Genomic DNA, 25,016 nt, shown 5'->3' on the forward strand with positions numbered 1-25,016 from the left:
GAGTCAGTTTGGTTCATTTCTAAAATAATATCATTACTTGCTTTTTATTTGTTTGAAATTTGTACCAACTATCCAGAAATCTTTCTAACGTCGAAGTGAATGTCAAAATAAGCTAAGAAACGTCTATGATGAATTATTCACTTGCAAGTTAATAACTCGACCTCATTAAATCCCAATTCATGTGATCTTCAATTTAATCCCTTTGTTAGAAATGAGTTATGCATTTTCGAGTTTTAAATGAAAAAAAAAATAATGTCAAAACGGAGAGTGAAATTAGGGAAAACCATTTGATTGACTGATTCGATCAAAAAAGAAAATAAATTATTTTTATTTGGGGTTATGAGACCGTCTCCTGAGGTCGATGCGAAAATACTCACGAAATGTTGACACTTGTTATCGAGCCTATGCTTTGTTAATTGCTTATTTTTTACTTTCTAAACAGATAAACGTTTTAGTGTGTTATAAATCAAATATGAATATTTAAGTAAAATCGGGAACTTGAATTTGACAGCTAGTGCCGTTTTAGTTAAGATAAAACGTAAAATAAATCGTTTACTTCGATGCAAATCGAAGCGCATTTGCTGCATAATTATGATCCACAATAAGACAGGTAAAAAGTTTAAACTGAAACGCTATTATGTTCATCAAGAAATATTATCATTACTTGCTGTCTATTTGTTTGAAATTGTACCGACTATTCAGAGGCTGATCTATTAGTCTTTCCAATGGCGAAGTGATTGTGAAAAAAAACGAAGAAACATCTCTGATGAATTATTCAATTATGCAAGTTAATAATTCGACTGATTTTCGTTTGAGTTTTGTAGACCTTTTTTGTTTACATTCGAGTACGTAGTATAGCTTTTGTAAACAATTCTTTTTTTCTATTTTTTACTTATATTTTATATTTTGAAAGTAAGTCAGGAACGTTGAATGTTATTTATATTCTTTTGTTATCTATTTGGAATATATTCTTCTTTTGGAAGTTACGGAGTTTTTATATGTTCTTTTTGGTCCCCGACATGATTAATGTTTCGAAAGGAAAATAAAACATAAAGGGAGTAAACAACAGAATTGATTGAGAATAGATATACCTTTTTTGTATAAGGCTTTATAAATAGAAACTGGGAACGGAGATAAAAAAAGTTTATATTTTTCATACCTACTATTTTTTTATACTGCAGCTAAAAAATGCAGCAATTATATCTATGAAAATGTTAACACTATAATACCCCCAACCCTTAATGAATCCGCATGAAATCGACTTTGAACAAAATATCCGTAGTTATAACATTTGATAAATATTGAGAACCAGGGGTGCTCTAGCTGAAGTATGAAAGAGAGTACAGGCAGAGTTCAAGATGCAGTATAAAAGGTTATTAATGAGGTATTCGAGCTGTGATACAGGGAAGTATAAGACGAAACGTATTATAACAAAAAAAAACTAAGATAGCATAGACTATTAGATTTCCTGTACGACGACTCCAAACTCGACAGAGATTGCCAAGTCTGGAATATTTCTTACCATAAAATTCAAGGTGAGGAATATATATAGTTTTCTCTATTATATATGCAAGATGATGGAAGCTTTGGTACCATCTATATTGCTAATTTGCTACTAGTTCTAAAACGTAAAAAACTTTCAAAAATGGAGATCATTTTAAGAGTTCAATCTTAAAGGCAAAATATTTCTAATTGGTTTTTTTTCGGACTGTTAAATGTTAGATAACGAGTGACTATGGTTTCATACCAGAACACAATGCATTCTGGCTTATTTTCTTGGATAACAAAACACCTATACATTCTCCTTATCTGATTTATAATAAATAACAAAACACTTACATCTCCTGGCTCATCTACGCTAGGATAACAAACCACTTACATCTCCTGGCTCATCTACCCTAGAATAACAAAACACTTACATCTCCTGGCTCATCTACCCTAGGATAACAAAACACTTACATCTCCTGGCTCATCTACCCTAGGATAACAAAACACTTACATCTCCTGGCTCATCTACCCTAGGATAACAAAACACTTACATCTCCTGGCTCATCTACCCTAGGATAACAAAACACTTACATCTCCTGGCTCATCTACCCTAGAATAACAAAACACCTAAACATTCTAATTTATCTGCTGAATAATTACAAAACACCTACACATTCCGGCTTATCAACTTTATGATTACAAAACACATACTCATTCTGGCTGATCTCATTTATAATAAATAACAAAACACTTACATCTCCTGGTTCATCTACCATAGGATAACAAAACACCTAAACATTCTAATTTATCTGCTGAATAATTACAAAACACCTACACAATCTTGCCCATCTGCTTTACGATTACAAATCACCTACTCATTCTGGCTTATCTGCTTTATGATAACAAAACACCTACACAATCTGTCTATTCTACTTTACGATAACAAAACACCTACACAATATGTCTATTCTACTTTACAATAACAAAACACCTACACAATCTGTCTATTCTACTTTACGATAACAAAACACCTACACAATATGTCTATTCTACTTTACGATAACAAAACACCGACACAATATGTCTATTATACTTTACGATAACAAAACACCTACACAATCTGTCTATTCTACTTAACTACTTAACGATAACAAAACACCTACACAATCTGTCTATTCTACTTAACTACTTAACGATAACAAAAGACCTACACAATCTGTCTATTCTACTTTACGATAACAAAACACCTACACAATCTTGCCTATCTGCTTTATGAAAACAAAACACCTACACAATCTGTCTATTCTACTTTACGATAACAAAACACCTACCCAATCTGTCTATTCTACTTTACGATTACAAATCACCTACTCATTCTGGCTTATCTGCTTTATGAAAACAAAACACCTACACAATCTGTCTATTCTACTTTACGATAACAAAACACCTACCCAATCTGTCTATTCTACTTTACGATAACAAAACACCTACCCAACTTTACGATTACAAATCACCTACTCATTCTGGCTTATCTGCTTTATGAAAACAAAACACCTACACTATCTGTCTATTCTACTTTACGATAACAAAACACCTACCCAATCTGTCTATTCTACTTTACGATAACAAAACACCTACCCAATCTGTCTATTCTACTTTACGATAACAAAACACCTACACAATCTGTCTATTATACTTTACGATAACAAAACACCTACACAATCTGTCTATTCTACTTTACGATAACAAAACACCTACACAATCTGTCTATTCTACTTTACGATAACAAAACACCTACACAATCTTGTCTATCTGCGTATGATTACAAAAAAACCTACACAATCTTGCCTATCTGCTTTACGATTACAAATCACCTACTCATTCTGGCTTATCTGCTTTATGAAAACAAAACACCTACACAATCTGTCTATTCTACTTTACGATAACAAAACACCTACACAATCTGTCTATTATACTTTACGATAACAAAACACCTACACAATCTGTCTATTCTACTTTACGATAACAAAACACCTACACAATCTGTCTATTATACTTTACGATAACAAAACACCTACACAATCTGTCTATTCTACTTTACGATAACAAAACACCTACACAATCTGTCTATTATACTTTACGATAACAAAACACCTACAAAATCTTGCCTATCTGCTTATGATTACAAAAAACCTACACAATCTTGCCTATCTGCTTTATGATTACAGGCTTATATACTTTGTGATTACAAAACAAGTACACCTACGTTCCATTCTGGCTTATCTGCTTTACGATAACAAAACACCTATACATACTGGCTTATCTGATCTAGGATGACAAACCACCTACACGTGTTTGCTTATCTACTTTATGATGATAAAACAAACTTTAGACAACAGTATTTGCTAAATTGATACATTGCTTCTATTATTAACTTGAATATATCTATAATGATATTTAGATATTGACAGTCAGTTCTTTCAGTGTAAATAGTGTGGGATGCTGACCAGAAGGCAGAAGCTATAGGAATTAAGACTTTTAGAAATCCATTGTTGAATTTTCATCGATATTAATATCTGATCAACACATTTCATCAGCTATGTTCTGTGAAAGGACAAACCAATTCATAAATGTATAACGTACAATGATCGGATGTTCCAATTAATGATCAATGTCATAGATATTCCCTTACGGTCAATCAAGTGATGACGAAATGATATTCACCATGCTATTTCACAGCAGTTATCGTAAATCACTGAAATCATGTTCACAGTGTTACTGTAAACAAATACAAATGTAGCCCTAGCATTAATATCAAACCTGTCACTGGGTTGGTACTACTGCTTGTAGACTTCAGTCCCATAAGGTGAAATTCATCTATCAGTCAGTCATTTTGGTATTCGGGTCAATTATATAAAGCATAGTTGTGATGAATTATCTAGAAAGATAAATGTTTAATCAAGTAGTTCTATAGTCGAAATTTCATTTCATTTGTTATCATAGATTTTAAAAAGAGAAAAAATAGAAGTCTTTTTATTGCAATTTCAAATCTTTTTTTAGATTTTATGTACACATATCTTAGTCTGGATGAATATAAAAAAGATGTGGTATGATTACCATTGAGACAACTCGTCACAAGAGAGCAAATGACACAGAAATTAACAATTGTATTAAATCGTCGTGCAGCCTTCAACAATGAGCCAAGCCCACACAGCAAAGTCAGCTATGGAAGGGCTAGAAAACTAAGGGGCTAGAAAACTAACGACATATTTTATGTACAAATATTGAACGAAAAACAAATATGTAACACAGCAAAAAAAAACATATCCACTGAATTACAGGCTCCTGGCTTTGGACAGGCACATATATACAGAATGTGGCGGATTAAACCTATAAGTGGGATGCTAACCTGGGACAATGGTGTAACAGTACAACAAAAGAACAAACTATAAAAATCAGTTGAAAAAAGGCTTAACTAATCAGATGGATACAAATAAATAGACATAGACAAAACAAAACAAATAAAAAATAAAGAAAAATGAAAAAAAAATATATAAAATACTTGTGATTTGGTATGGATCAGTGCTGGTGCATATATTGATTCTATGCTACTTGTTTTGTTAACATTGTTTACAAATTTCGTCGATGAAACAATCATTTTTCGCTAAATATCTACCATCTTTTTTTTCACTGCAAAATTTAAAATTGACAAAACGATTTTAACTCCGCCACATTATTTATGTATGTTCCTGTCCCAAGAAAGGAGCCTGTAATTCAGTAGTTGTCGTTTGTTTATGTGTTGCATATTTTTTTTTCGTTCATTTTTTGACATAAATAAGGCCGTAAATTTTCTCGTTTTTTGAATTGTTAAATACATTGTCTTATCGGGGCCCCTTTATAGCTGACTATGCGGTATATGCTTTGCCCATTGTTGAAGGCCATACGGTTACCTATAGTTGTTAATGTCTGTGTCATTTTGGTCTTTTGTGGATAGTTGTCTCATCGGCAATCATACCACATCTTCTTTTTTATATAGGCTATAATTGGGACAATACCCCTAATGCGCCTTGAAATGAGGAATGACAAAAGTCACGTGTAAACAAAAAATCTCTGTGTAGTGATATTTGACACATTTCTATGATAAACAAATGACTAAGCTGAACCATTAGTGTTAATTTAGAAAGTAAGGGAACACAGAATAAATGTGTAAAAACCATGGAGCTATTAAATGTGTTCAAAGTATTAAAATTTCGAAGAACTTATTGTGTTAAAAATGGGATTTTTTACCATGAGGAGCCACATCGCAAAAGGATACTCGGGGTTTGCTAAATTATGGAAAAATGAATCACACTTCGTACCCCGAAAATTTAACCACATATGGAAAAATGTCACATAGAAATTTGGTTTAACCTATCGGAAAGAAGTAACATTAAAAATATTACAAGAACACTTTCTAATTAAATGGTAAAATCAAAAATCAAACGGACATAAAAGGTCAACTAACTAACTATAAAAACAAACAAATATGTCAATAAAGAAAGACAAAAATGGAAACATACAAATCACATTAGCACAAATGAAAGACAAGAATACAAAATTTTTACCATAGCACAATAACACGATGACGGATGAATAAATACCGAGCCACGTCAAACGGACATTACCAAAATAACACACAACAATAAAAGTTATAATTTACAAGGACAAATAAAGGAACACTTTAACACGTAAGTAAACTATATTTGTTTACCATCGTGTATTATTTGCGAAGTGAATACGAAATACGAAACAACAAGGAACTGTGTATCCTTTCTAGGTTTGATCGAGGTAGTTTTTGATGAAGTTGAAGTACAATCTTAAGCACACATGTACCCTATGATATGATCTTTCTAATTTTAAAGCCAAGTTTGAGATTTCCCCCCATTTTCACTGTCCACTGAACATAGAAAATGATAGTGCGGATGGGGCATCTGTGTACTGGGAACACATTCTTGTTAATTATGAATTGTTTTTATGGTTTCAGACATCTACTCCATAAAATGAGAAAAGAAATACAACGGCAAAAAAAAATCAAGTAGTTAAAACGAAAAATCAACAACAAAAAAAGACTGGCGGGTATTTTCACTGAAAAGTAAGAACGAAGTTAAGTCCAACGAAAATTAAAGTATATTTGATGAAAAGTAAATACTTTACTAAATGAAAGTTGGTGCTTCTGATCAACTTTCCGGAATTTACATCTAAAGGAATGAACACATACTAATGCAGATTAAAATGTTAGACAAATAATTGAAGGGTTGTTTATACCGCCACGTGTACAATTAAAGCCTCTAGCTCTGTAATCATTATTTCAATTTATTGGTTTTTTATTGTAATTATTTCGCTTTGAAGAGATTTTGATACATCAAAACAATAGATCATGGTGACAGACTGTAATAATCAGAATGATCTAATTCTGGCTATCATGAATATAGTTCTATCAATATCAGGATCATAGTCTTATCAATTTCATTGGTCTGAATGAATACGTTGTAAAATAAGGTCTTTCAACCTTTACTTGTCAATTAAGCTGGAATTGATTTTGAAATCCTTGTTGTCAATAAAGGTCAACTATCAACTTTATGTTCTACCTTTTTACCTTTGCTTGTTATTGCTATATTCGTATTATTAAAACCCGATTTCACACGAAATATGAGAGCGATGAAGGATCGGGTTTTAATTAGATTGTCAGAAACAATAATGTATATTGACAAAACCCTCTAAATTACAAGAGGCAACTGCAATAACTTTGGATCAAATTAATATGATGGCCTTTTTAGTCATATATTAGAAGGTGGAAACGGGAAATCTGCCAGTGAGACAACAACCCAACTAAAAAGCAGTGTGAAAGGATAAGGCCACAAATGGATCTTTAGCACAGGATGCGGCCCCATGCACCTGGTACCTAATAGTTTAGAGAAATGGACGCCGCACTAAACTCCGAAGCAAACAAATAAACCAAGATTAAAAAATAAAATAATAAAGGTAATACCTAATGAACACTGCCTTTTCCCGAATCTTGATATAAGTGTCTGTATCGGAAAGATCAACACAAAACTTTAATGAAAGAGATGATTTTTCATTTCCTATTGTTAACTATCCATTTTTAGATGGTGACGTTTCCTTGTCACCATCTTACGGTGTTTATATATTTCAACTTGTTCGACTCGCTCGTGTATGTAACAACGTATTTGATTTTAACGAAAGAAATCTATGTATAAATGAACAATTATTACACCAGTGTATCACAAACTAGTCAAAACATGTACTATTTTTTTCATTGGTACAAGCACATCATTCGTTATTATAAATTAATATGCAGACATCTTATCGGTCAGGTATTTTCACATCAATATTCTTTACAAAGCACAAATATGTCGGCATTCACCTGATTGGTTATGTTCTTCTCGTATATTATAATAATGGTATAGTACCAAGCCACTTACGAAATGGATTGTGCTTAATTTTTGTATGATGATGGTGATCTTTCAATCAGTTTATTTAAGTCTGGGGCTGGCATGCCAGTAACTAGTAGTCCTTTGTTAATTTATTTATTATTGTCATTTTACTTAGTTTATTTTGTTACCTCTTCTGACATCGGACTCGGACTTCTTTTAAATAGAGTTTTACTTTATGCATTGATGTGTGTTTATTTTTCTACATAAGCTAGAGGTATAGGGGGAGGGTTGAGATCTCACAAAAATGTGTTTAACTCAGTCACATTTTTATCACTGAATAAGTAAATATTTTTGTGTAGGGCCCAGCTGAAGCACGCATTTGAAGGCACGATTTTCTCGCGGTGTTGAAGACCTATTGGTGTCCTTTTGCTCTTTGTAGTCTTTTTATTTTTATACATTACCCATTTACCATTCTCATTTTTAACACGAGACTAGACAAGCTAGAGGTTTAAGTCTTGGGACAGTCGCAAAAGAGGGACTAACGATACCAAAGGGACAGTCAAACTCATTAATCTAAAACAAACTGACAACGTCATAGCTAAAAATGAAAAAGACAAACAAACGAACAATAGTATACATGACACAACACGAACCTCACCAAAAACTAGGGGTTATCTCAGCTGCTCCGGAAGGGTAAGCAGATCCTGCTCCACATGTGGCACCCGTCGTGTTGCTTATGTGATATCAAATCCGCAAATGAAATAATAATAAATTTCTCTTTCCCTTTTTTATCTCTCTGTATAAAGAAAATTAACAAAGGAAACTAAGCAAAAGGATACATAAATTACCAAAGGAATACTAACAGCAGTTACTTACATGCCAGCTCCAGACCGCAAATATATGTATAAACCAAATGGAGACGTAACAGTGTCGTAAAGCAACGGAACCCCTACGGAAATGTATGATATTTTGTGTGATCGACCCTAAATTTTCTGCACACACCTTATATCTTGTTCCGCTAAAATTTAAATCTTGTACGCAAAATTTTTAATATTTTGCCAACAATTTAAAAAAAAAATCGCACTACTTTTTACAAGTTCTGCGCACATATTAAGAGTTGTACCAACAAGATTAAAAAGTGTGTGCACAATACCAAAAGGTGTGTGTGTGTGCACAATACCAAAAGGTGTGTGTGTGTGCACCATTAACATGTTGAACACACAACTTGTAAAAAGAAGTGCGAAAAAGATTGAAAATTGTTCGCACAAATATTATTCATTTCATATTTTGCACTAAAGGGTCTCTGGATATGAAGCAAATCTATTTAATGAGAATACTTCAAATGAAAAATTAAGATTGTATGAACATTCAATGTTCAAAATAATAATCATATGTTGTGGAACACATTCTTTGATAAAGTACATGTATGTCTCATCTGTATTTTAATTGCGTGTTTCATCATGATATAAAAGAATTGGTTCATTTTAGTTAAGTATTAAAAGTGCGTAGAAAGTAACTGTAAACATTTTAAAATAATCATGCGTGACATTTAGCGGTAGCGTTTAAATATGCAAATATCAGAAATTATCAGTAACTAGACAATTAGAAATATAGGCAAAACAAAGAAACCAGTACAATTATTTATGAGTCACTTCATTATAAATTAATACAACATATAATAGAAATAAAAAATAATTCATATTATCCAATAATGATGTCTATATAATGGATATAAATAGTTGTTATTCATAATTTGTAGTAAATTCAGTTTCATTTTTGTATCATCATAGTTGCAGCGATCTGTGAAACTGAAGGTAATATATGATTCTATTACTTTTTTATTATTATTTATATACAACAATCATGACCCAAAAAATAAAAATAAAACATATATACAATTTTCGTTAAGAAATTGTTTTAATATAAAATATCATGTTGCATAACCTTCATTGAGAACATTTAAGCACATCTGAGCGCTCTTGGGAATAGGTCATGACTTTAGATCATCTAAAGACACATATATGTGTTCTTAGTAGATATGTCCTTAGTGGGTTTATCAAACATTTCCTTAACTTAGGAAACGTCGAGGAATCTCATATGATTAGGACACTGTTTTGTTGTTATAACTTTAGGATATATTCTATGATGATTAACTTGTAAAATAAAAAAAAAAACAGTATATACGACTACATTTCGGAGTGAGCTCTTTTAGCGGCGCGAAATGTGTGTTTTGTAGAGGAACCTGAAGTTTAATAAAGTTTAAAGTGTGTATGGTTTCGGGCAAATCTTATACTGAGGTCTTATCTATTTGTTTCATCATTAAGCCATAGCCGTAACTTCATTCTGACCATGATTGTAAATGAAAAGGAAAGTATATCATGTTTAGGTATAAAACAAAAAACTTATTGGCTTTTTTTTCTGTTTCTAAAATAAAAAATGCACAAAACTGAAAACACTTAATATGGGTCAAATAAAATATTTTAAGTTCGCGATTAGTCACTATAACAAAGTAGGTTTACTTGAATTACAAATCTAATACTGAAGTATGAGCGAATAATACCCTTGTTTTGATAAAAGCCTCAGTCCATTGAAACGCATATCTGACACCCCGTGCGACACATTAAATTTCGATGAAAATTTATAAAGTTAACTTTAAAACCAATATCTTTGACTAAGGATCTAGCATTTAACTAAATTCGATGGCATATATAAATTAGTAACCTCGTATTATGGTTTGGTTACTTCCATGCAATACATTACTTGGTGCTAGCTGTTCTAAAAAAAACTAATTCAAATACTTTACTTACATGTAATTTGATCGTGATTTCACCGCTTCAAAAACGCTATATACCCCGTTTCAAACATAACCAACACTCGCATGTGGCGTTTTTTACGGTGTTATTGTTGTAGATGAAATACATATATAAAATGACTGAATAAATGGTCAACGATAAATCTTACGGGCGATGGATCATATAATTACTTCATTCTGACCACTAAGTTAAAAAGGGCACAAAATGATTTATAGATATTGTCACTATTCACATAAACTTGGAATTTTGATTTCCGACTCCAAAAAAAACTAAATTATAAATTGCAAAGTCATTTGTGTTTTTTTTTTTAATTATTGCCCCCCCCCCCCCCCCTTTGCAAAAAAAACCAAAAAAAAAACAAAGAAACAAATGCACTCCAATTCATTTGTATATAGAAGGTGCACATCTGCATATACCATCTAACGAAGAACAAGTGCAAGTTTCTTGGATTTCATATTAATTCGTTTTCTTAGATTCGACACAAACTGTAACGATGTATCGTATTTTTGTTGACTTCCACATTGTAGTATATCATGTATATCCCGCTATTAACTTTTTATGATTTATTTTTTTATAAATAATATTTATGTGTAAGTTTTATATTTTTTTTATATTTGAAGTGTTGTTATTCGAACTTTTCATTCTTATTCATCACAATTCATTATATTTGATTTTTTTTTCTGATAACACCAATTCATTTTGAAACATTTGAAATAGTTTCACCCAATAAATGTTCAAATGTTCAAGGCAAAACCCCTGTATCAGATGCAATTGACAGTTACTTTGATATTGTTTAATTAAACACAAAACAACACGTCCCCTAGCTATGTACATACATTTGGACAGGCAGCATATGCTTTGAACAGATGTTCCTCACACTAATATACCCGGTATATAAATTGTAACTTTGTCACACAACTCCATTCATACAAAAAAAAAGATAAATTGGAATTATTACTACAGCAATACGAACCACAGTAAGTTTTTTTTATATATATTATTTTCAAGAACCGTGCCATCGTCGTGGCCTAGTGGGACTGTGATATAAGTTTACGTTTTTAATGTCACTAAAATGTTGATGAGCAATCTGACTATTGTAAAAGCGATGAACTTTAAAATTTTGAAATCAGTCTCACAAACTGATTAAAATATTACCATTTTGACAGACTATGTTCTACTCTTTGATAATATTCTGGACTTTTACTCAGATTTTAAAGCTGAATTGCACTTGATTGATTTCATGGTCTTTAACTATCCGATCGCAATATTTGACCACCGTTATTCTTTCAGGTTCATATTTCTATTCTGACAAATATACGATTCGATTATTACTTTGACATGGTATCATTCTGACTATAATGTTTTATTTGTCGCTTGACGTTTATCAAACATCAATCATTCAGTCAATTAATGTTCACCTAAATTTATGAGACTGTAAAAATCGACTGTAAGCGCGAGTACAACCTGATCCCTGATATCATTTAATTTTTTTTATTAACCAACTTACTACAATATGTATAGAAATGCCCATGCTTTATAAAAGGAAAATTTCGACATCTGGTCATTATGAACGGAGAAATTGCTACAGCCAGTCATTACGAGATCTCAGTCATGCATTACGAAATCATACCCGTGCATTACGAAATCACAGTCATGCATTAGGAACAGATGAAACGGGACATCGATTAAATCAAAATGTCGTTTTATTTCTTTAAATAAGTGTGACATTTTTCTATTCTTTTTTAAATTAATATCATAAAAAACAAGTTTAAATAATATTCATTGACATTGTTTTGTAACGACTTGAAACGGAAATATTTCACAGCCTTTTTCGAGTACGACTTTCGATTATTATCACTGTTTCATTTCCGTTGTACAATCCTCAGAATGCAGACTTTAGAATAGTTAAACTGTCTGATTTATTCTTCCCAGCTACTTTTTATTTGCTAGATGAAATGAAATTTAATAGCATAAAATTAAGTACTTGGATGAGAAATCAGAAATTACATCTGACAGTCACAATGTTGACTAAAGTTCCATGCGAAATTGAATGCGAAAAGACAAGTTGAAGTTCAGCCATTTTTTAAAATAGAAATGTTATGAAACGGGCTTTCCTGTTGTAGTGTGTGGATAGCTGTATAATTTTGGATCCGAGACTCGAAGACTGTTCTTGAATGAAGTTGCCTTTAAAGTTGGTTAATAAAAGTATCAATACATGGACTTTTTCATATTGGCCCTGTAACATGCCCTTGATATTAATAATGGCCTCGGACTGTTGTAATGGCCCTCGGCGTTGCCTCAGGGCCATTACAACCATCCTTGGCCATTATTAACACCTCGGGCATGTAACAGGGCCAATATGAAAAAGTCCATACATTAATACTATAATAATCATCAATATTATTATATCTTTTTTGACCATGCAAATTTTTGGCTGTCATACGGTTTATCTAGAAAAATATTTGGGTTAAAAATTGTTGTTGATAGTAAATACTACAAATTCAAAAAAAAATCTTTTCAAGGATTGAAAGAAACTGAAATAGGTACAATGTATATTATGCTATTATACTATTATAAAAGCGGGAAAACTGCGTTTTTTAATATAACAAAAAAAATTCACAAATTTTGAGAATCACATGTCTGTGATAGGCTTAGCATAGGATAGTGTGTCGCCTTTTGAATTTTCTAAACAAATTTATGCATTTCTACCTTACCTAAGTGAACAATGTAATGGGGGGAATATTAATCACTTGAACAGACTTATTTCCACCTTTAATACTAGTAATCTAAACATTTTTCGTGACGTTGAATTGAATTGCTTTCACGATCTGGTCCAAAATCTTTCGCAATCAAAACAAAATACTTGACCACCGTTATTTTTTGTACGGTTTCCAGATATTCTGCTGCCTTACATAAAAAAAAAATTAAGTGATAAAATAAAAATGTACATGTACGTATACAATATACGGGGCTAACAGATCTAATAGTATTATTTCATTGTTTTTAAATATATTTTTTTAGGAATGGCTATGAAGATTATTTTGTTTACCCTTGCTGTAACCTTCGCTTACTTGAATCTTGTAAGTTCAGAAGAAGCAACATGCTCAACGACTTTCGAAGGTAAAGAAGTTGAGATTAAATATGGAGATACAGTTTGGCTGAACCCCTGCCTGTTTTGTTGGTGCTATCAAGACACCAAGGAAGCCGGATGTAACACTGTAGACTGTCCGACATGGAGTTGTGATGGCGGCCTCCAACTGACATATCTGGACGGACAATGTTGTCCATCTTGTCTTCCAACTGACCAGTGATTTTATTTATGTTATAATTGACAAGATATTATGACTGCATGAATTTGCATTAAAATGTTTCACCTTTTTTCACTTTCAATAAAATACTATATGAATGAATGCTTGTTCAAGATTTATTTATAAGCATCACATACAAAAGAAAACGGAATCTCGATTTAATAGAAGAAAATGAGATTATTTGATTTGGGGTGAAGGGATAAAAGAAAGATGAATTCGATTTTCTCATTATTTTTTTTTCATTTCTTTTGGATACTCGAAACACTAGTATGTTTTGGACTTTGTTGTTAACACACCTTCTTTAAATTCTCCGTTGCAATTATTCGTTACTGGTCCTCCGTCATCCGTTGGCTTTTTTAAAAATGTCGACTGATAATTATGGTCACGTATTGATAAATAAAGAAGGGATACAAAAATGTACTGTTACAGATCTAATATTGCTGAATAATTTTGCTATTCACAGTTTATCTGTTTTTACTTTAAAATTAGTTTCCGTAAAATACACCTTTATGTTAGCGACCATGTTGGTAACATGTGTGCTAATATGACACAAAGACAGTTTTGCATTTGGAAGAAACGAGGAAACCCCAAAACAGCCAAACAGATATACAAATAAGCCAGATAGACGTCAATAAATGTCAAGTTCATGCCTTTTATTTTATTTCCTGAACGTATAGTAGAGATTACATTTTAAAATGTCACACATGAACAACAAAATGCAATCTTGAAATAAAAAAAATATATCCTAATTTGACTACAGAAATGAGTTTTATTGTCCTTGAATGATGATTTTTATCCACATGTTTCTTGATGCTAGAAAATGTAGAAAATGAGATAGCATTATATCAATTTTGTACAAAAACGGTAGGCGGGCAATATGTGTTCCTTTGAACATCTACTTATACTCTACTTTCTAAGAATAGATTAAATACAGCTATGTCATTAAGAGTATCAACCATTACTAGACCAACATGGGTAGTCAAGGAAGTTAATCTCCCTTCCTCATTTTTATAAAGAGTGCATGTTCAGATATGAAAACATGAAGCAAAACTCTGTCTCATAGCTTTAGCATTCCAAATAAAAAATGTAAATTTTTCCATAGCATAGTCTTTTACAATCAAGCTTTGTAATATTTTCACTGTAAACAGCGGTCAAATTCGATCATTTTCCTGTATAAGGAAGTAGAGAAAAATACATGTAACAATTCCAAAGAAACTACAATAAATATCTTCGACCTCCATTTTGATAGTTGTTGGTTGCGTATTTATTTTATGTGATTTGATATTCGTTAAATGTTGCATGTGTCAGTTTTCTATTGGCCATAACTTGGTTGTTTTGTCCAGTGATTTTATGATTTGATAACATCTTGCAATTGGTATTTTCCAATGATTTTCATAGAATCATTTTAAACATAAATGCAAAGGATATCTGTAAATGTGTTACTAGATTACAGGTTCGGATCCAGGATTTTGGAAGATGGCAGCGGCAAGAAAACGTGAGGAGTAGGACTTGTTAAAAGTACTATGCATTAACAATATATGTGTGCTTCCCTCTGAATCCGCAACTGGTTAATGATCACGTGTGCTTTTTGCACATCCGGACAAGACCTATGTCTGGTCTGTTTGACAGAGACGATTTTTTTATGCCTATGGTCCATTTCTCCCATTCACATGTGTGTGGGTGCAAAACCCTCTCTTTAACGTACAAAAAAGTTGAAATAGTAAAACATAAGAACAACTTATGAAAATCAGTTGAAAATTACTTGTCTCGTGAGATTGACATTATACAAACAACAACGAATGACTCACAATATTAGTCATTATTTCACACACAAAGTATCGTTCTGAGATTGATGAAACCTAGTTCAAAACATAACCCAACTAATAAAAATCGCGTATCCAAGACAAACCTATCAATCAGTGCACATCCAATGGATTTAGCGTAAAGACGTCACAAACCGTCTAGGAAAGCGTGGTTTTTACTATGCCAAAATATAAGTATGGTCAGAATGTAGCATTGTACATGTATAAATATTTAAGTATTTTTTTATTTATCAATTATCAGATCAATGTCTGTACCGTTAAACAATACTCCGAAGATATTATCAAAGTGTATAATATATATTTTTTAAATGATTTCTTTTTAAGGAACTACACAATTACATGGATTGCATCTAATTTACGGGCTCTATAAACAACATCACCGTACCTAGGATGAAAGAATTTAGTAAAGGTTTGAAGTCATTTATGGTTACAAAAATCAGTGAGACACATGCTACTTTAATTGAAACCGATTATATTACTACAGAGAACAATATACAATATACAACAATAATATTTTATTAACGTCTCACCATCAATAATACAGTATAAACATTTCACATTATAAAAGTAAACCTTTTTAAAATTATTAATGCCATTCTAAAAGAATTATGAGAGACGGATTAAAAGGAACTAGTATTTACAAATTTTCAAAAAGCAATTATAAAACAAAAGTTAAATGATAAAACATATTTACATCAATTATCGGTATAAAAAACGTCTTCTACGGTCTAAAATAAGCTTGCAGGTTTTGGCACTTTTTTGTATCACATTAATATTATCACTCGCTAAAATAAATGAAAGTTTCAAAAAATTCGGCAATAGACTAAAATGTTCGTATTCAAAGTTTAAAATCTTATACAGTTCGTCTCTTAAATCGTCGTATAACGGACATTCAGTCAATACATGCTCCTCGTTTTCAATTTTATTGTCACAAACAAAACAAGTTCTTTGATCTACTGGAAGACTCTCGTAGCGTCCTGTCTCTACACGTATTGGGGCAACACCACAGCGAAACTGAGAGTAAGCTCTTCTGTGTGAAGGTATAATAAGCTTATCTAGGTAAAGTTCTGTATATACATCCTGTTTAAATGTTCTATATGTACGTAGTTTGTTACCTCCTGGTCCATTTCGTCTAGAAGTGTCTTTATGCAGATCTTCATTCCATTTCTGTTTAAAGTCAGACATAAGTTTTACGTGTATAGCATTGTTAAGTTGCTGCTTATCAATATCAGTGTCATCAAACCAGTTCGCTATACCACATGATTCGAAAAGACTATAAATTCTAAAGTTTGAGTTTTTGCACACTCGATGACGCCTGAAATTCTGCTCTGCCCAAATGTCTATTTTCTTATTTATTCTATTTTCATCCATATATCGTAACCGATTCCAATAGTTTATGATTACCCGCCATTGTTTCACAGACGGTGGTGTCCATCCCGAATCTCCATTTACTGCAACGTTTGGGGTATAACGACCAACTCCCATGAAAAAACGAATGGCTTTGTTTTGAACGGCATTTATACACGAGAATGACTTATCTCCCCATACTGCAGCACCGTAACTAATAGTACTCCAAACCATAGAGTCGTACAGCTTTGTAAAAGTTCCAAAAGGTAAACCTCCTAGTCCCTTGTATTTCGATATTACAAGTCCAAGTGCTCGACTAGCTGCTGCTGCAATATACTTTGCCATGACGTTATAGTCCAAGTGTTCTGTAAAAACTAAGCCTAAATATGTGTAACGTTCTACTGTCTGTAAAATGTGGTTTCCGCAATGAAAGGTTGTTTGACTTCTCGGGAACGAATTTGGTCGAAAGTGAACTATATTTGACTTGTTATCATTTATTGTCATCTTGTTATCGGTACACCATAAATCTAATGCATCAAGTAATGTTTGTAGCTCTGTTTCTGTGTTTGATAACAACACTAAATCATCGGCATAAAGTAACATGGACACCTTTTCCCCATCGATGTCAATTCCAATAAGAACATGTTGGTAATCGGTTTGAAATTGTTAATGATCTTACACGCTATCTGCAGGGGTTATGATGAAGTATCAATAGGTAAAAGTGCAATGGTCTTTGAGATCGGCTAACGAGTAGGCTTATATAAAAAATATCTCTTTAATAGTAGTTTAACAATATCAGAACATCTTTTTTAGTATTTACCTCAAATAAAAACTAAACAAATTATGGATAATAAATGCACACATATGTCTATACAAACACTAGAGGGCAAAGTTCATACTAAGGCGAAGAAATCAATAAGAGTCCCATTTTTAAGATTACGTGTGAGGCAAATACTAGTACTAAAATTGTTTAAAATACTATTGCAATTAAAAAAGAATGTTTAATGTAATCAAATTTCGTAAATAAGCTAGTTCGTGTTGCTCAGTTTGTTGTTTAGAATAATTATTTGTATATTGTTGTTTGTCTTTATCGTTGTGTATTGCCTTGGCGAACTAGTTTCTCTTTGACGTCTGAAAATTGAACAGATATATAGGAGGATGTGGTGTGAGTGCCAATGAGACAACTCTACATCCAAATACGAGAAACACGTATAAATTACCAAACCTTCTCCCTTTTTTCTGTAGTATAGTATAGCATAACATCACAACATATAAAAACACACGATAAAATATTAATCGGAAGGCTTAACTCAATCAAAAAAATGAAATAACACACTATGAACGAATAAATTTGATTTTATCTGCAATACGTGAATGCAGATACATAGTTTATCAAATAGTAGGGACAAACAATTTGGCCAAAAAGCAAACAAACAAGTCCAAACAAAGCCATGACAAGACACCACCGCGAAATATTTAACAATAATCACTTTTGAAAAATATCGGTTTAATGTCCATATGGTATCTTCTGCATATCTTTTTTCTGAATCAAAGAATTATTTCAGTGAAAGTATCAAGTTGCGTTTAAATTTTGCAGACATTCAAAAGCATTTGATGGCGATGGATAAGTTTTGGCCCTAGAAACAAGTTAGAATAGAATATTTGAACGATACATAAAAAAATATTAAATAAAAAGTACAAAAGATATTTGTTTTTTAGGTTTCCCTTTTCACAGTCATTTGACACCAGGGAAAAATTTCCGCATAAATATTATGAAAATTGATTGAGCAATACTGACTCACGGTACAACGGACAGTCAAACAAAATCACAGACTAAGAGATAAGCTTGTCAAAAAATAGCCTTTACAACATGTGAAATCAGTGATGGAACTTCCACATATCGGCCCACTGTTCACATATCTGCCTATAGTTGAAGACTTTTTGTTGTCTCTAGAACGAAAATTGCTCCATGAAAAAGCCTGGATTTTGACAATTGATGACTTGATGTGCATTTTACCTTTATCATTTACTTCAATGTTAATAGTAATCCTTGCTCTCCAAAAATCTATAGAGGTACACATTTGTTTTGACAGACCAAAACAACTCAGAATATGGTTTGAGATGGAAGAAATTATATACATTCGGATCAAATATATTACAGGAAACAGTTTATGCGGGAACAATTCAATAAGCAGACTAGCCCTTCCTAATAACCTAACACTAACATAACTCTTACACACTAATTCTTACACTAAATATATTACTTTCTCTGACAGTAAACCTTAATAAAGGCAAAAGTAGTATACCGCTGTTAAAAATCGAGTAAGAGAAAACTTTTCCGGGTTTACAAACTAAAATCAGATTGAAACACATCAACTATAAAAGGAAAACAATGAAACATCTGAACTGTTACAAAAACAAACGCCAACATACATAAAACTGATCAGACTATTTGATAACAACTGTCATATTCCTGACTTTGTACAGGACCTATCTGTAACAAAGCCCCAATAGAAAACTTAACTTTCCTATAAAGTAAAAGAAAGCCACAAATAATTAAAAACCAATTCTTCAGAGAACAATTGAAGGTCTTTCCACCTCGATAATTAGAACGAAATTTAGAAGAAAAAAAAGTTAGAAAGGGTCACTCCTTGTTGAATTATTTTGGTACCTCAACTGATATAGAAAAATAAGATTAATAGGTATATACAGAAGATTTAATTGTTTTATAATGAACAAAAACAAATTTGAAGCAAAGGTCAAAATCTAGAACGTCAAGTTGACCTTGACCTCAATTTCAAGGTCATAGGTCAGTGATCTCAAATCAAAACACCCCAGGTCAATCACTTGTATGGTTGTAGAGAAATATCGATTTCAAAAACAAAAGGGGAGAAAACTCCTAAAAAGGTTGACCAAAACACTTCGACTTAAATGGGTTGAAGTTGCCCCTTAGTGAAGACAGTAATTAGGCAAACACATCGTATCATTAACTGTTACAGTTTCTTTTGAATAACGATAACAAGCAAAATTCAAAATTTATAATATGACCTTGACCTCAATTTCAAGGTCATGGATCAGTGAACTCAAATAAGAAGGTCCGAGGTCAATCACTTGTATGGTTGTGGAGAAATAACGATTTCAAATACATAAGGGGAGAAAACTCCTATAAGGGTTAACCAAAACACTTCGACTGAATAAGTTGAAGTTGCGCCTTATTGTAAGCAGTGATTTTGCAAACATATCATATCATCAACTGTTACAGTTTCTTTTGAATAACGATAACAAGCAAAATTCAAAATTTATAACATGACCTTGACCTTTAACCTTGACCTCAATTTCCTTTGTAAGGACCAAGGACTTCATATCAAAAGACTATAGGACTCTACAACTTATACTGTATGAATTAACCCAATATATCGTTTATTTAAAATTTTCAAAGGGAAATAACTCCCACAAGATGTCTTCTGATCACCCCAGTCAAAGTAAAACAAATCATTCTTAAGAGTAGACGAACAATTAGGTGAAAACAGTTTGTTAAAATCTTATACCGTTTTTGAGATATAGCGATAACAAGAAAAAGTGGACGCGGGGAGATAACTCCTATAAGAATAAGTGTTCGGTCACACAGGGTGAGTTTTGAAACCTCCATTACTGAACAACATCATTGGCCAAACATCCATTCGATATGTTGTAAAACAAAAAAGCATCCAAGACGGCAGAAGAAAAAAAAAAAAAAAAAAAAAAAAAAAAATTAAAAACCAATTGTTCAGAGAACCATTGATGGTCTTTCCACCAGTAAGGATATTTTTTTATGAAAATATTAAAAATTTGGTTTTAAATGTCAATTGAACCGTCAAATGACAGCTTATTGAACGTTGATTCCAAAAATGTATGGTTTCTATGGAAAAAGATATAGATAAGGGGGATAATTGTTTACTTCCGGTTCAAACGATGTAATTTTCGGTAAAGTTTGATAGTTTAATTGACACTGATTCCAAAAATATATGGTTCTATATACTTTTACATTTATTTAGAACAAAAAATAGCTACTTCCGGTAAACAAAAGGTCACTTCCGGTTGGCTTTTACAAGGTCACATTGCTTGCAACCTATTGCAAAAAGTCCCATGTCTTTATCATGTATACATATGAGGTAAAAGCAAAGGTCAAAATCTAGAACGTTAATTTTGCCAATGACCTTGAGCTCAATTTCAAGGTCATCATCCAAGGACCTCATATCAAAAGACTTTAGTCCTCTACTTTATATTGTTTATGAGTTATATTACCATACATATGATATTAGACATAAAAAGGGGGAAAACTCGCGTCAAATGTCTACGTACCCTGTCGACTAAAATTTATGTGTTACTAAATGTCGTAACTAACAATTTTATGAAAATATGTTGTCAATAACTTATATGATTTCTGAAAATAAGAGATAAAAAGCCAAAATCAAAATTTTAATCATGACCTTGACCTTTGACCTTGACCTCATTTTCAATTTTTTTAACCAAGGACCTCAAAACAAAAGACCCTAGGCCTCTAACACTTATGGTTTTCCAGTTAAAAATGCATATCACTTATATCAAATATAAAAGGGGAAATAACTCTCATATGGAGTCTCCGGATAGCTTCGGTCAAAATAAATCAAATCATCTTGAGGATATAACGAGCAATTTGGTAAAATAAATTTGTCGGTTTCTTATACGGTTGCGAATATTAAGCGATCACAAGACAAACAGTGTTCACGGAGATAACTCTTACATTGAAAAGATTTTGGTTACGCGGTGTCAGTTTCAAAAGCGTATTAATTGCTTGATATCATATACCATATATCTAAGCGACATCTTGCGAAACAAAAAAATTGCGAAGGAACAAAAAGTTGGCGGAAGAAAAAAAATAATAATAATAATCAGAAGAAAACCAATAGGTCATTCCACTGAAAAGTGGAAAGACCTAATAATCAGAAGAAAAGCAATAGGTCTTTCCACGAAAAGTGGAAAGACCTAATAATTAAATAAATGTAACACAATTTTTCAAAATAATTGTATTCAGATTTAATTTCTCTTTGCCTACTTCATGACGGGTCTAAATACTTTGATACTTGTGTAGTATTAATTTTAGTTAAGATTTTTTAAATGTTATTCTTTGCTTTATCTATGCTATTAATGATTATGTTCATAATTGAGCTTTCTTTAATAACATATTTCGTATTTCGTAAGTAATTCATACACAAATAGAATTCATTTAACCAATATATTTAAACATAAAGGCGGCAAGGCGGGCGTCGTCATTTTTTTTTGTTAATTTTGAATCATTTAGGTGGGTTTTTTTTTTACAACAAAAGCAACATTGTTTGATAAAGGATGTGAACATATACAACAATTTTGCTGATGCTGTTCGCTGACAGATTAACCAAGTACTTCCGTTGGACGGAAGAGGTGCAAGTAAACTTAACTGATAACACTTCTGTATACTACTATTTGTATAATACTTTTTGTGCAAGTTACGTGTTTACAATCACTGCTTATTGTATGGTAAGTTTTCTATATAGTATGCAAATTACTATTTGTTCTTCTCTTTAGATGCTATTAGAAATAAGAAATATGATTTGAAGATCAATAAGTTCGTTTAATTTTTTCAAGAACTATTTTGCATAATTTGTTTTTATTCCTCTGTCGACTACTCTGTTATTGTGTTTTAGAATTGGCTCTGAAGATTATTTTATACTTTTTTAAAGGAATGCCTCTTAGGATTATATTGTTTGTGTTTTAATTTTGTTTCTGAATTATTTTGATTTTGTATCTCACGGAAGAGTATTGTTGATTTTGTGTTTCAAAGAAGAGTATTGTTGATTTTGTGTTTTCAGAATTGGAGACTAATTTGACTTTTTTAATGTTAGCTCTGAAGATCATTTGGCTTTTGTTTATTTATAAAGTGCTTTGAAGAATGATTTACTTTAAACTTTGTTCTTTTTATGAATTGCTCTGATGATTATTTTGCTTGTTTTTTTTTAGAAATTGTTTAGAATTATTATTTTTAATTTGTCTCGCCTGTAGTGCGGGTCATAAGTGTTAATATTCGGTGGCAGCATCGTAAACTATGTCTGTAAAGCTTTATAATTCAGAAAGTAAAAATACCTGAATGCTTTATACTTGTAAAACAATACCTTATGTTACGAAGTATCGGTCTGTCATATATTCATTGTCTTCGACCTCATTTTCATGGGTCAGCGAGTGTTTAAAACAAATGTTCATTTTGTCATGCGAATATCCCACTTATGAGTTTTTGGTATATGGGTTCAATTGAACGCCAACATGTTCGTCAGAAAGGATTACTATAAGCAGCAGGACAACTATATATGCAGTATGGAATTATTGTTATAGGGTACATGTCAGTCTGACAGGTTTTATCTGACCTTGACCTCAATTTTCATGGTTCATTGGTCAATGTTACGATTTTTGTGTTTGGTCTGTTTGTGAGTACTATAATCAAACTATGTCAAATATATTTGGTGTATGGAATTATCGTAAAGTGTACATGTTCGTCTTGCCGGTATCATATGTCCCTGAAGTCATTTTCATGGTTCATTGGTCAATGCTCATTTTTTTTGTGCTGTGGTTGTTTTTCGCATACTAAAAGCAATAGGTCAGCTTCTTTTGGTGTACGGGACAATTACATTTTGTAAATAGATATAGGAAGATGTGGTGTGAGTGCCAATGAGACAACTCTTCATCCAAATAACAATTTAAAAAGTAAACCATTATAGGTTAAAGTACGGCCTTCAATACGGAGCCTTGGCTCACACCGAACAACAAGCTATAAAGGGCCTCAAAATTACTAGTGTAAAACCATTAAAACGGGAAAATGTCTATTTGACAGGTATTATCTGACCTTGGTCAATGATAAGTTTTCCTAAATTTTTCTTCATTCCGTTAGATACTTTTAGCAACAGATTAACTATAATTGGTGTATTGTATGGTATTTAGGTGTACATCTGTCTGGATTGTTTCATTTGACCATGACCTCATTATCTCAAAACATTGCTAATGTTAAGTTTAAGCAATAATTTTAGTAAACCCCTCATGTTACAAACTTTCAACATATATTCAACGATAAGTAAGAAAGGAGAGTCACTTCAACGAGTGCACTCTTGTTATGAACTGCTCTAAATAAATATATTTTTTAGTTTTTCAATGAATTATTTTGAACATTATTTGCTTACTTTTGATTTTTAGGAATAGCTCAGAAGATTATTTGGTCTTTAGGTTTTTTTGTTTAGGAACGACTGTACATTTTGTTTTTATTTTTTGAAAGGATTTAATACGAATATTATTTACTAATGTTGTTTCCAAATAATTTTGTGTTGGTTACTTAATGATTGGCTTTAATGTTTTTATTTTTATTTTTAAGGATAGACTCTGAAGGTTTATTTTATTTTTCAGAAATGGCTTTGAGAAATATTTTGTTTGCTCTTGTTGTTATCTCTACTTATTCGAATCTTGTAAATTCAGACGGAGGTACATGTAAAACTACATTTGAGAACAAAGAAGTAGAAATTAATAATGGCGATACAGTTTGGCTGAACCCATGCCTTTTTTGTTGGTGCTATGAAGTTACCAAAGAAGCCGTATGTAATACTGTAGACTGTCCGACATGGAGTTGTGATGACGGCCTCCAACTGACATATCTGGACGGACAATGTTGTCCATCTTGTCTTCCAAATGATCAGTGATTTTATAGCGTTTATATCATATAACAGTTAGCTTTGAGTTGGCAATTAAAGTATTTTACTTTCTTTTACT

General features: G+C 32.0%; 2 long non-coding RNA genes across 2 annotated transcripts; both read left to right on the top strand.

Moving 5' to 3' along the window:
- Positions 1-11,572: 11,572 nt before the first annotated feature.
- Positions 11,573-14,145, top strand: LOC134704861 (uncharacterized). The gene is made up of 2 exons (XR_010105423.1): positions 11,573-11,712; positions 13,757-14,145. It is a non-coding gene; the product is annotated as an uncharacterized LOC134704861 (long non-coding RNA).
- Positions 14,146-22,571: 8,426 nt separating this feature from the next.
- On the top strand, positions 22,572-25,009 carry LOC134706314 (uncharacterized). Its single transcript, XR_010105608.1, has 2 exons — positions 22,572-22,748; positions 24,657-25,009. It is a non-coding gene; the product is annotated as an uncharacterized LOC134706314 (long non-coding RNA).
- Positions 25,010-25,016: the final 7 nt, after the last annotated feature.

The sequence above is a fragment of the Mytilus trossulus genome, chromosome 2, assembly GCF_036588685.1.
Source record: "Mytilus trossulus isolate FHL-02 chromosome 2, PNRI_Mtr1.1.1.hap1, whole genome shotgun sequence".
Classification (NCBI taxonomy): Eukaryota; Metazoa; Mollusca; class Bivalvia; order Mytilida; family Mytilidae; genus Mytilus; species Mytilus trossulus.